The sequence below is a fragment of the Alligator mississippiensis genome, chromosome 1 (assembly GCF_030867095.1).
Source record: "Alligator mississippiensis isolate rAllMis1 chromosome 1, rAllMis1, whole genome shotgun sequence".
Taxonomy (NCBI): Eukaryota; Metazoa; Chordata; order Crocodylia; family Alligatoridae; genus Alligator; species Alligator mississippiensis.
Window position 1 is genome coordinate 119,073,120 of NC_081824.1, and position 9,743 is coordinate 119,082,862.

General features: G+C 46.2%; 1 protein-coding gene across 2 annotated transcripts in view; it reads right to left on the bottom strand.

Annotated features, from left to right (window-relative positions):
* IL20RA (interleukin 20 receptor subunit alpha) overlaps positions 1 to 8,845 on the bottom strand; it is a 44,399-nt gene extending 35,554 nt beyond the window's left edge. Inside the window, exon 1 of one of the 2 annotated variants that reach the window (XM_019479469.2) lies at positions 8,753 to 8,845. The gene's annotated coding sequence lies outside the window, so the exon portion shown is untranslated. The remainder of the gene's footprint in view (positions 1 to 8,752) is intronic. The other variant, XM_014605513.3, reaches the window with a different exon arrangement.
* Positions 8,846 to 9,743: the final 898 nt, after the last annotated feature.

A 9,743-nucleotide genomic window follows, 5' to 3' on the forward strand; every position in this document is an offset into this window, starting at 1 on the left:
AAATGCAAGCTAAGCATGCACAAAGGCACAATCACATCATTAACCTGAAACAGCTTGTTATGAGAGAAAGTAACGTAGAGTTTATAAGGCAGCAAAAAAAAACAACTTGATTTTACAGAGGGATCATTCTTTTCTTATGTAGTATTCCACACACCTACACTTTTATATCCTGTATCCAGTTTCTCTTTCCTTTCTGCTCTTTTTTCTTCATGAAATTCATTCTTCTGAAGTACCCACTGGACAAAGCCTGAGCATACCACAATTAAAGATCAAGCAATCCAGCCATCTGCCTCATGTCTCCCTTTTTCTTAGATGATTTAGGGCAGGTCCAGGCCCTTTTCCTGAAACTCCAAATATATGGATGCTCTCACAGCAGCCATAATTCAGCTCTACTGCATATGTGCAATAAGTTTATTCCACAGTAATATAAAATATTAGGTGTGCCTAAAGGGGCCAAGGGTTCTGATATTGTGAAAACTGTCATTTAGAATGAACTGACCTTTTCTCACTAACATTCTTGGTACTAACACCGCATTAACATGCTTTTTCAACTCTTTGCTAATTTAACCAGGTCAAAAGATCATACCTTAATAATTCACAGTAACCAATGATCTGTCTGTTCTCATCAAGACCTCTTGAGCCATGTCTAATTATCACTCTAAGGTTAGCTTAATTTTTATTAATGGACCGCTAGGACATGCAATGTATATCCACAATGGTATATAAGTATCTGTTTGTTAGATGTGTGCTGCACACTAAATTAGAAGTTCAGTGTGTGACAGCAACAGGTTATGCCATGTGTTGTTATAGATAATAAGTATTCTGTACCTTCTTTCTCTTTCTCTTCCTTATTCCCCAAACAAATTCTTATTTTAGAATTTTATTTTGTGTATTTCACTGATCTGGTAAGTATAAAAGGAAAATATATCTTCAAGTTTACTTGATGGAAATGGTACAGTTGCTTATTATCCCAGTGAAGGACTCCAGTTATTTTCTAAAACATAGAAATAATTTGGTTTAATCTTGACAGCAAAAATAACAAAGTGCTAGAATAACCACAAAGAGAGATGATTTGGAAGCAAAGGCCCACAACATGTACTTCTGAATCTTGATAGTTCTTGAGTTGTTCAAAGAAATTATGATATGACCTTGAAAGCTGTCTTCTCAGAAGACACACTTGTTATTCTGAGAACACACCTGTTATCCATAGAAAATCTATAGACACACCTGTTATTCATAGAAAATTAGGGAAGGGATGAACCCAAGGAGGTCATCTAGTCCAACCGCCTGCTCAAAGCAGGACCAACTAGATCATTCCAGTCAGGATTTAAAGAGTATGAACTACCCATGAATAAACTAAGGCTTAAAATTAGAAGTTTTTTCACCACCCAAAAAGTGAGGTTTAGGAACAGCTTCCCCTTAGAAGCAAGAAACCTAACTAGTTTTAAAAATATATTTTGTTAAATTGATGAAGAGGATGCAGTGATCTGTGATACACATGCCTGGTACCTGAGAAGAGAGGTAGTTTCTTCCTTTCCTGTATCCTCAGAATTACTCTTGGAAATTGCTAAGTTCTTTCACATAGTCAAGAGCCTGTTATGTTGCTTGATTTCTTCATTGATTCAGTAATGAAATCACCACCTTGCAATTTCTTTATGAAGTATAGGTATTTGGACTGTGTTTGAAACATTGCTTTATTAAGATCCCACTAAGGTTCCTCTCCTTTAGAAATCGTGAGAATTTTATCCTGGCAGGTCATGCACAGATAATTGGATTAGGGTACTCTGGAACAGCCCATTTTCAAAGACATTAGAAATACCAGAGCACGATCCACCTACTATAAGAATCATCTACTAAAACATCTACTAAAATAGCATGGATGGAAATTAAAAAACAAAATGGTACATTCTTTTGATCTTGATCTCTACCACACTCCTCATAAAGATGCCAAACAACAGTAAATCCAAAACAGAGAAATTAAGGTACAGAGCTTGAACTATGCCAGAACTAAGCCTCTTAACTTCAGTTGCAAAGATAGCTTTCAACCACACTGATGCCCCTACCATGTGTACCTTTCCCAGTCCTAAACCAGGTCCTCAGGAGAACTGAATAGTTTCAGGACTTCCTCAATTTATACTTGATCATATCTGGCACTGATGGGCTGCTTTGACAGCTTGGGAATCTTGGGGCGCATCTACATCAGATGCTTACTGCAGAGCTGCCTAATTATCTCCATAAAAAAGTATCACTGGTTTACATGTGTGGAGCTATCAAGAGACAAGTACTATCCTATGGCAGAGTTATCTACTCCACTGCAACGCATGTGTAGATGCAGATGGGGCTGGCTGGGGCACGAAGGTTCCACACTGACGCACCCTCATGCCCTATTCAGGCCCTCCTCAGCACGCTGAGCCAGGCTGGTGCAGCCCCAGGCTGGCAGGCTGACTCCTGGGGCCCTTGCCAGCCAGGGATGTGCTGCCCCAGCTCAACGTGCTGTGGTCCCTGGCACACATGTAAATGCTATGCCCAGGGAGAAATAAACTCCAGCACAAACTGCACTGGAGTTTATTGGGTTGTATGAATATTCACATGTATAGATGCACCCTTGGAGTAGCAGGATACTCTAGCCATGACTCCACTGCTGAGAGCTAGTAGTTTAGACCTACTATATTAGGTGTGTTGTACCTGTGAATCCTTTGGCTATACTACAAAACTGGGGGAGGAGGATAATTAAAATAGCTTTTCAGCTGCCTTGTGCCATCAGAGCATAGGCGAAGACTGAGGTGATTGCTTTACCCTTGCACATCTCTCCCATTACATCTTCACATACTTGACTGCATCGGTAAGAATGCTTAAGTGACACACTGTCAGTATGCTCCCAGTCAGCTGATGATCCTATCTCTTCCTTTCCTGAAGGAGAATGAGGAACCATTACTAATAACCAGCAAAACCCTTTTTTCACTTTTTATTTTGTATCTTCTTCAAACAATAATAAACATTGTAAATTTAAAAAGATAAATAAAAAAAGGCAGAAAGAAAGGAAAAAGCAAGCAAACAGGCACCAATTTCACAACAGAATTGCTCCTACGCTCCATTCAACAGTTTCTGACCTGGAGCAATATTCTTCTGCAATTCAAGCCCTTCTGAAAATTGGAATTTATAACTGATTAATATTTATAGCATTGTGCCTTTGAACTCGTAAATAATGAGAAGTTTGGCTTGCAGCTATAACTCAAACAGAATGTGGTAAATAAATCCAGAATCAAGAAGCAGCAGCCAAAGAAAGGCTCTCTATGCTTGTCTATAGAAGGTAAATAGGCTGTACGAGTGTGTTTCAATTGGTGAGGACCCTGCCTTCCATTTACTGAACTTTCATGCTTAATGGATTAAATTAGATGAAGTAAAACTAAACTAAAAGGTAGTTCTGTGCGAAAGAGCACATTTTGTCAACAATGTCAGGATTGTAGATGGTACAAAAGAATGAACTGTCAAAAGAGTTAACTGACATGCTATTATCATGGCTTCTCAAAAGCATCTGGGATAAAACATTGAAGAGCACAATCCTGCTTCCTTTGGAACCAGTGGGAGATTTGATATTAGTTTAATTGGCCCCAAGTGAATCTCTTACCTATTTGGTATAGTAGTGCAATGATCCCTAGCAGGTGGGAAAAAGAGCAAGAATATGAACTGGGTGTCTGAGGAATCAACTCCAGTCCCAGCCCTTAAAATATTTCAAACAATTTTGTTTTGGCATTCTGAAGAAGTCCTGTAGGATGGTAAGTAGCTGGGCCCAATTCACCTCTTACAACCTTTATAGTACACTGACCTCCACAGAATTACTGCTGATGGTCAGTCACCAAGAACCAAGAATGAAGCCACTAGAGCAGAGGTTCTCAAACTGTGGTCCGCAGACCACCACTGGTCCACGAGCTCCATTCAGGTGGTCCGCAGAAAGGTTGCAGAGCAATCGAGAATATCTGTACTTGTAAGGTAAGACTACTGATATTAAAATACGAGTTGTGTGCTTTGATTTGTAGAACAAAAAAAAGTTTAAGTGGTCTGCCAAGACCCTCAGCAATTTTCAAGTGGTCTGTGAAAAAAAAAGTTTGAGAACCACTGCACGAGAGCATCTCAGCACTGTGCACGATTTGGGCCTGAACCTACTTTCCCTACACAAGCAATGCTTCTGCTGCTGCTTGTCCAAATAGGCATGGACATTCCCACTCAGCACTTTGAAACACATAAAATGGAAAACAAAATCACAAGTCTTAGCAATTTTAGGGTGTAGGCATTTCCTTCAATATTTTCTTTGCTGTTTCCTCTGCTGTGATTTCTTTGGCCTTGTGCAAAGTGGGGCTGATTCTCAAACAAGTTGATGTGGTGACCATTCAGGGGGAGAGACTGATTGATTGTGCTCAGGTCTCAGAGGTAAGTGGGGAATGATGATTAAAGGGAATAGCTCAAACCCACTAAGACCCTGATTTCATAGTTGGTAGGGTTGGAAGGGACCTGAGTAGATCATCAAGTTCGACCCCCTGCCATGGGCAGGAAAGAATGCTGGGATCAAATGACCCCAGCCAGGTGATTAGCTAGCCTCCTTTTGAAGACCCCCAGGATAGGAGCGAGCACCACTTCCCTTGGAAGTTGGTTCCAGATCCTAGCCGCCCTGACTGTGAAGTACTGCTTCCTGATGTCTAGCCTGAACCTACTCTGAGTTAACTTATGGCCGCTATTCCTAGTTACTCAGGGTAGTGCTTGGGGGAACATGGCCTCTCCCATTCCCTGCTGGTCCCCTCTGGTAAGTTTATAGACGGCCACCAGGCCCCCTCTCAGCCTTCTCTTGTGGAGGCTGAACAGGTTCAGGTCCCAAAGCCTCTCCTCACAGGGTCTGCCCTGCTGCCCCCTGATCATGCGAGTGGCCCTCCTCTGGACCCTCTGGATGCTGGCCACATCCCTCCTGAAGTGCAGCGCCCAGAACTGGACGCAGTACTTCAACTGCAGCCTGACCAATGTCGCATAGAGGGGGAGGATCACCTCCTTGGACCTGCTCATGATACATCTGTGGATACATGACAAGGTGCAGTTAGCCTTCCTGACCTCGTCCTCACATTGGCGGCCCATGTTCATCTTCGAATCAGTAACGACTCCAAGATCCCTTTTTGCCTCTGTGCTGACAAGGGAGTTCCCCAGCCTGTAGGTATGCTGCTGGCTCTTCCTCCCCAGGTGCAATAACTTGTACTTGTCAGTACTGAAACCCATCCTGTTCTCATCCGCCCACCCCTGTAACCTAACCAGTTCTAGTTGCAGCCTGTCCCTCTCCTCTAGCGTGCCCACTTCTCCCTACAACTTAGTGTTATCCGCAAATGTGAACAAGGTGCTTTTCACCCCCTTGTCTAAGTCGCTGATGAAGATGTTGAACAGTGCAGGCAGGAGGACCGAGCCCTGGGGAACTCCACTGCCCACATCCCTCCAGGTGGAAAATGTCCCATCCACCACCACTCTCTGGGTGCAGCCCTCTATCCAATTTGCGACCCGTCTGACTGTGTAGGCATCAATGCCACAGTCGCCTAGTTTTTTTAATGAGAATGAGGTGAGAGACAATGTCGAATGCCTTCCTAAAGTTCAGAAAGACAACATCCACTGCGACACCTGCATCCAAGGGTTTTGTGACCTGGTCACAGATGTCCACCAGGTTGGTCTGACAGGACCTGCCCCTAATGAACCCATGTTGGTTGCCCCTCAGCATTATCTCCCCTGCTAGTTCCTTGCAGATGTGCTCCTGGACAATTTTCTCAAAGATCTTCCCCAGGACAGAGGTAAGACTAATGGGCCTATAGTTACTGGGTCCTCCTTCCTCCTTTTCTTGAAAATGGGGACCACATTGGCCTTTTTCCAATCCTCTGGTGCCTGGCCAGAGCACCATGAGTGCTCGTAAAGCCATGCCAAGGGTCCTGCAATGATCCCTGCCAATTCCCTCAGCACCCTGGGGTGGAGAGCATCTGGACCTGCTGATTTAAACACGTCCAGCCCCGCTAGAAGTTCCCGAACTCGGTCCTCCTGGACCCTAGGCCTGGCAGTGGCTCTCCTGAGTCCGTCTGGAAGCCTGGTGGGGGGAGGTCCTGGTCCCTGATCAGAAAAATGGAGGCAAAGAATTTGTTAAAGAGGTTAGCTTTATTGTCTGGTGTAACCACCAGATTGCCAAGCGTGTTCTGCAGGGGCCCCACTTTACCCTGTGCCTTATTTTTACTCCCTATGTGTTTAAAAAAGGACTTCTTGTTATCTTTGATCCTGATCACTAGTTCTGTCTCCGCCTTCCTAACAGCCCCCCTGCAGTCTCGAGCAATGGAGGAATAATCCTCCGTTGGTTAATTTATTAAGGAACACAATATGGATTAACAGCTGTGAGACGAGTCCCCAATAATGGCTTGGGTGTAAGAGGTGCTGATACTTTATAGTTAAAACTCCCCCTCAAACACATGGAATGTGCTTATCATAAATCTTTCCAACTTGTCTATTTGCTGTAACCATTACCCTTTTCTTTCTTCTCTTGTCCATTCAGAGTGAACACTCCTTGGAACAGGTATTGTATTTTTCTCTGTGTCTGCAAGTACCTAGAAAGTTTTGGGTACCAATTTACATTTAAATAATATTTCAGAGGGGTATTGTTACCTTACATTTGCCTAGAAATTTGCATTTGGTAAATACACACTTAAAAAAAATCTAACATTAACATATTTTTGGAGAAAAACTGGGGAAAGAGCTGGGGGGGGGGGTCTAAACACCCCCCACACACACCCTTCCCCCACTACTCCCCACCCCAATCACTGGCAGTGTTTGAAATCTTGAAGCCAGAGAGCTTGAATTGAAACTAACAAGAAACAAAAATGAAAGTTACTTTGCTGATATTTATTACTTAAAGGAAGGCGAAAAGTTAGAGAGCACAAAGGAATGCGTATCAGGCAGGATTTTAAACAATCTTTACAAAATTGAGAACCATAGAAGAAATTTGAAAAAAGTATGTCTTATAGCATGAAGTGCCTTCTGAGGTGGTTTTACTAACAGCTACTCTTAAATAATAGTTTCACATCATGTGTCTGATAACTTCTTTATACCCTTGTATGACCATCTTTTCCCCTCTCCCCCACATTATTAACAGGCACTTGTCTGATATAAGAGCCTGGATACAACCTTTGCATCTGGATTTTATAAGTATAATGGGCAGGGTCAAAACCCTGTATCCAAACACTCAGGGGCTGAATTCCCAAACACACTTAGAAGTTCAGAGTTCAGCATTTGGACATGGTCCACCAGAGAAAGGCAACTGCCGACTGCAAACACGGACTTCGACAGGACTGGGGCTGCAGGGAACCCTGGCTCTTAACCTTTTTAGACTGGAGGCAGTGTCTTAATTTTCACTTGTGATTTGATTATAGAAAAATAAGAGAGCATTTTTTCCACTGCAAAGAACTCAGAAAGACCCCAACAGGTCAGAAAGGTGGAATTGGGGTGGGGGGAGTGTACTAGACCAGTGGGTCTCAACCCTTTCTGTATCAGGACCCATTTGTAAATATCAATGGCCAGTCCTGACCCCATGTCCCTCACTCCTGACCCGCTGCCCCCAGGCTCCAGCCCCCCAGTATGAGGGGCATGGGGGGCCCCAATCAGCCCCTCGCAGGCTGGAGCTCGGCCAGCTTGCAAGAGAAACGCCAGAGTTTCCCACATTTTTCTCCTTTAAAGGAGAATCCATTGTAAACGTTCATTGATCCATTGTTAAAGTTGGTGGCCCATTCATATACTCTTGTGACCCATGGGTTGAGAAACAGTGGACTAGAGGGGCCTCTGGAGATCCCTTCCAGGCCTCCTTTTCTACGATTTGTCTATGAAACCTCTGGGCTTCTCCTATGAATCCGATGGCACACCTAACCAGGCTGGCATGGTGTGGCACCCTGGAGAGGATCTCAAGGTACCCCTGCCTGAGAATCACTGCAGTTGAGGAACTGGTGCATGAAAGTTCACTTAAAATCAGAGACAACCCCAGACAATGGGGGCTGGAGGGGACCTCAGGCGGTCACTGAGCCTGACCCCTGGTTCAAAGCAAGGCCAGCCCTGCTCACACGTGCAGTGCTGCTCGCACTCCTGCAGCATCAGCCCTTGGACCTTGGCTTGACTCTACAGGCCACAGCAAGAGCGCGAGTTGTTGGTACCCGCGGTCCCACTGACAGCCACGAACTGTGCGGAAAGTCCCGGTAACTACAGAGCCCTCCATTGAGCCGCCTCCCTCTTAGACCACCCAAATGATAAAGCTGCCCGGGGAGCGCAAACCTAACCGCCAACCTCTCGCTAGCTCTTTCTCTAGTTCAAGAGGTTTTTTTCACTGCCACAGGCATTCACACCCAACTGTCTTCCTCACCGCACAGCCGGTGAGCCCAAAAGAGATCGAGAAGGAGATTGGGAGGACTGAGAAAGCACCCTGTTAAAAAGGAAAGCAATTCCCTTTGCGAACTTGTTTTTCTTTTCCTCGCTCCTTTCGCTGTGCACGCTCACAATCGCATAGAGGTTACGCTGCCTGCTCTGAAGCCGCCAGCCTAGCTACCTAGGAGCTACCCTGCCGGCACAACTGCCACCCGGGGAGGGAACAACTGCTCCCAGGAGAGGAGGGGGCAGCCCGCAGCCCTCTCGGCTCCCCTGCCCTGCCCTGCCCTGCCCTCCACGTGCCCCCGCAGGACCGGCGCGGGCAGCAGCGCAGCCCTACCTGAGCGCGCGGGGCGCGGCGGGCGGCAGAGCAGCACGAGCAGGACGAGGAGGGGCGGGCAGGGGGCCCCCGCGCGGCGCCGCCAGGCGGGCGGACACATCGGCGGGGGGCTGCGGCGCACCACCCCAGCCCCGCGCGCTCCGGGCCGGGGCTGCCCTGGCTGAGGCGGCGCGGGGAGGAGCCCGGGCGCTGCGGGGGTGGGGATGAGCCGGCACCGCTTCCTCTGGGGGCCGGGCGGAGCCGCCAGGGGCTGGGGCTGCGTCCTGCCGCACCGACGGAGCTGCCCCCTCAGCATCGGAATCTGGGCCAGTGGAGGACAGGGTGGGAGCGTCCCTCCTCGGCCGCCCAGGAGACGCAGGCCCCCAGGCGTGACCGGCAAGAGCTACGAGTCAGCTGCAGGGCATAGGCCCGTCCTGCCCTCGGGCGGGCGCGGCAGAGGCGCCCCGTGCCTGCGCCCCTCCTGCTTGGCGTCGCTCTGAAAGCCTGCGCTTCGGGAAGGGGGGCAGGCTTTGCGCTTGCTTTTTACATGTCTGTCGGGATATATCGATATATTTCTCTACAGATATACATATACATATCTATAGAGAGATATCTCTATAGATATACATCTCGAGAGAGAGAGGGATGACAAACGTAGAACTTTCTTCTACATACCTATAGATATCGATAGATAGATATGAACAACTCTTTTCTTTTACATAGCTATAGATATAGATAGATGGATCTACCGATAGATATGGAAAAGAAAGCGCTGCATTTTTCATATTTCTGAAGCATAGACTTTAAGGACAAGGCCAAAAATCACGAGAGTTGGCAACACATATCTAGATGCAGTGTTACCAACTCTCGTGATTTTTGGCGCTGTTCTTAAAGTCTACGCTTTGGGAATATGAAAAACATAGCGTTTTCTTTTACGTGTCTATAGACATAGATGTATATGAAAAACGTAGCGCTTTCTTTCAAGTAGCTATAACTATATATGAAAAATGTA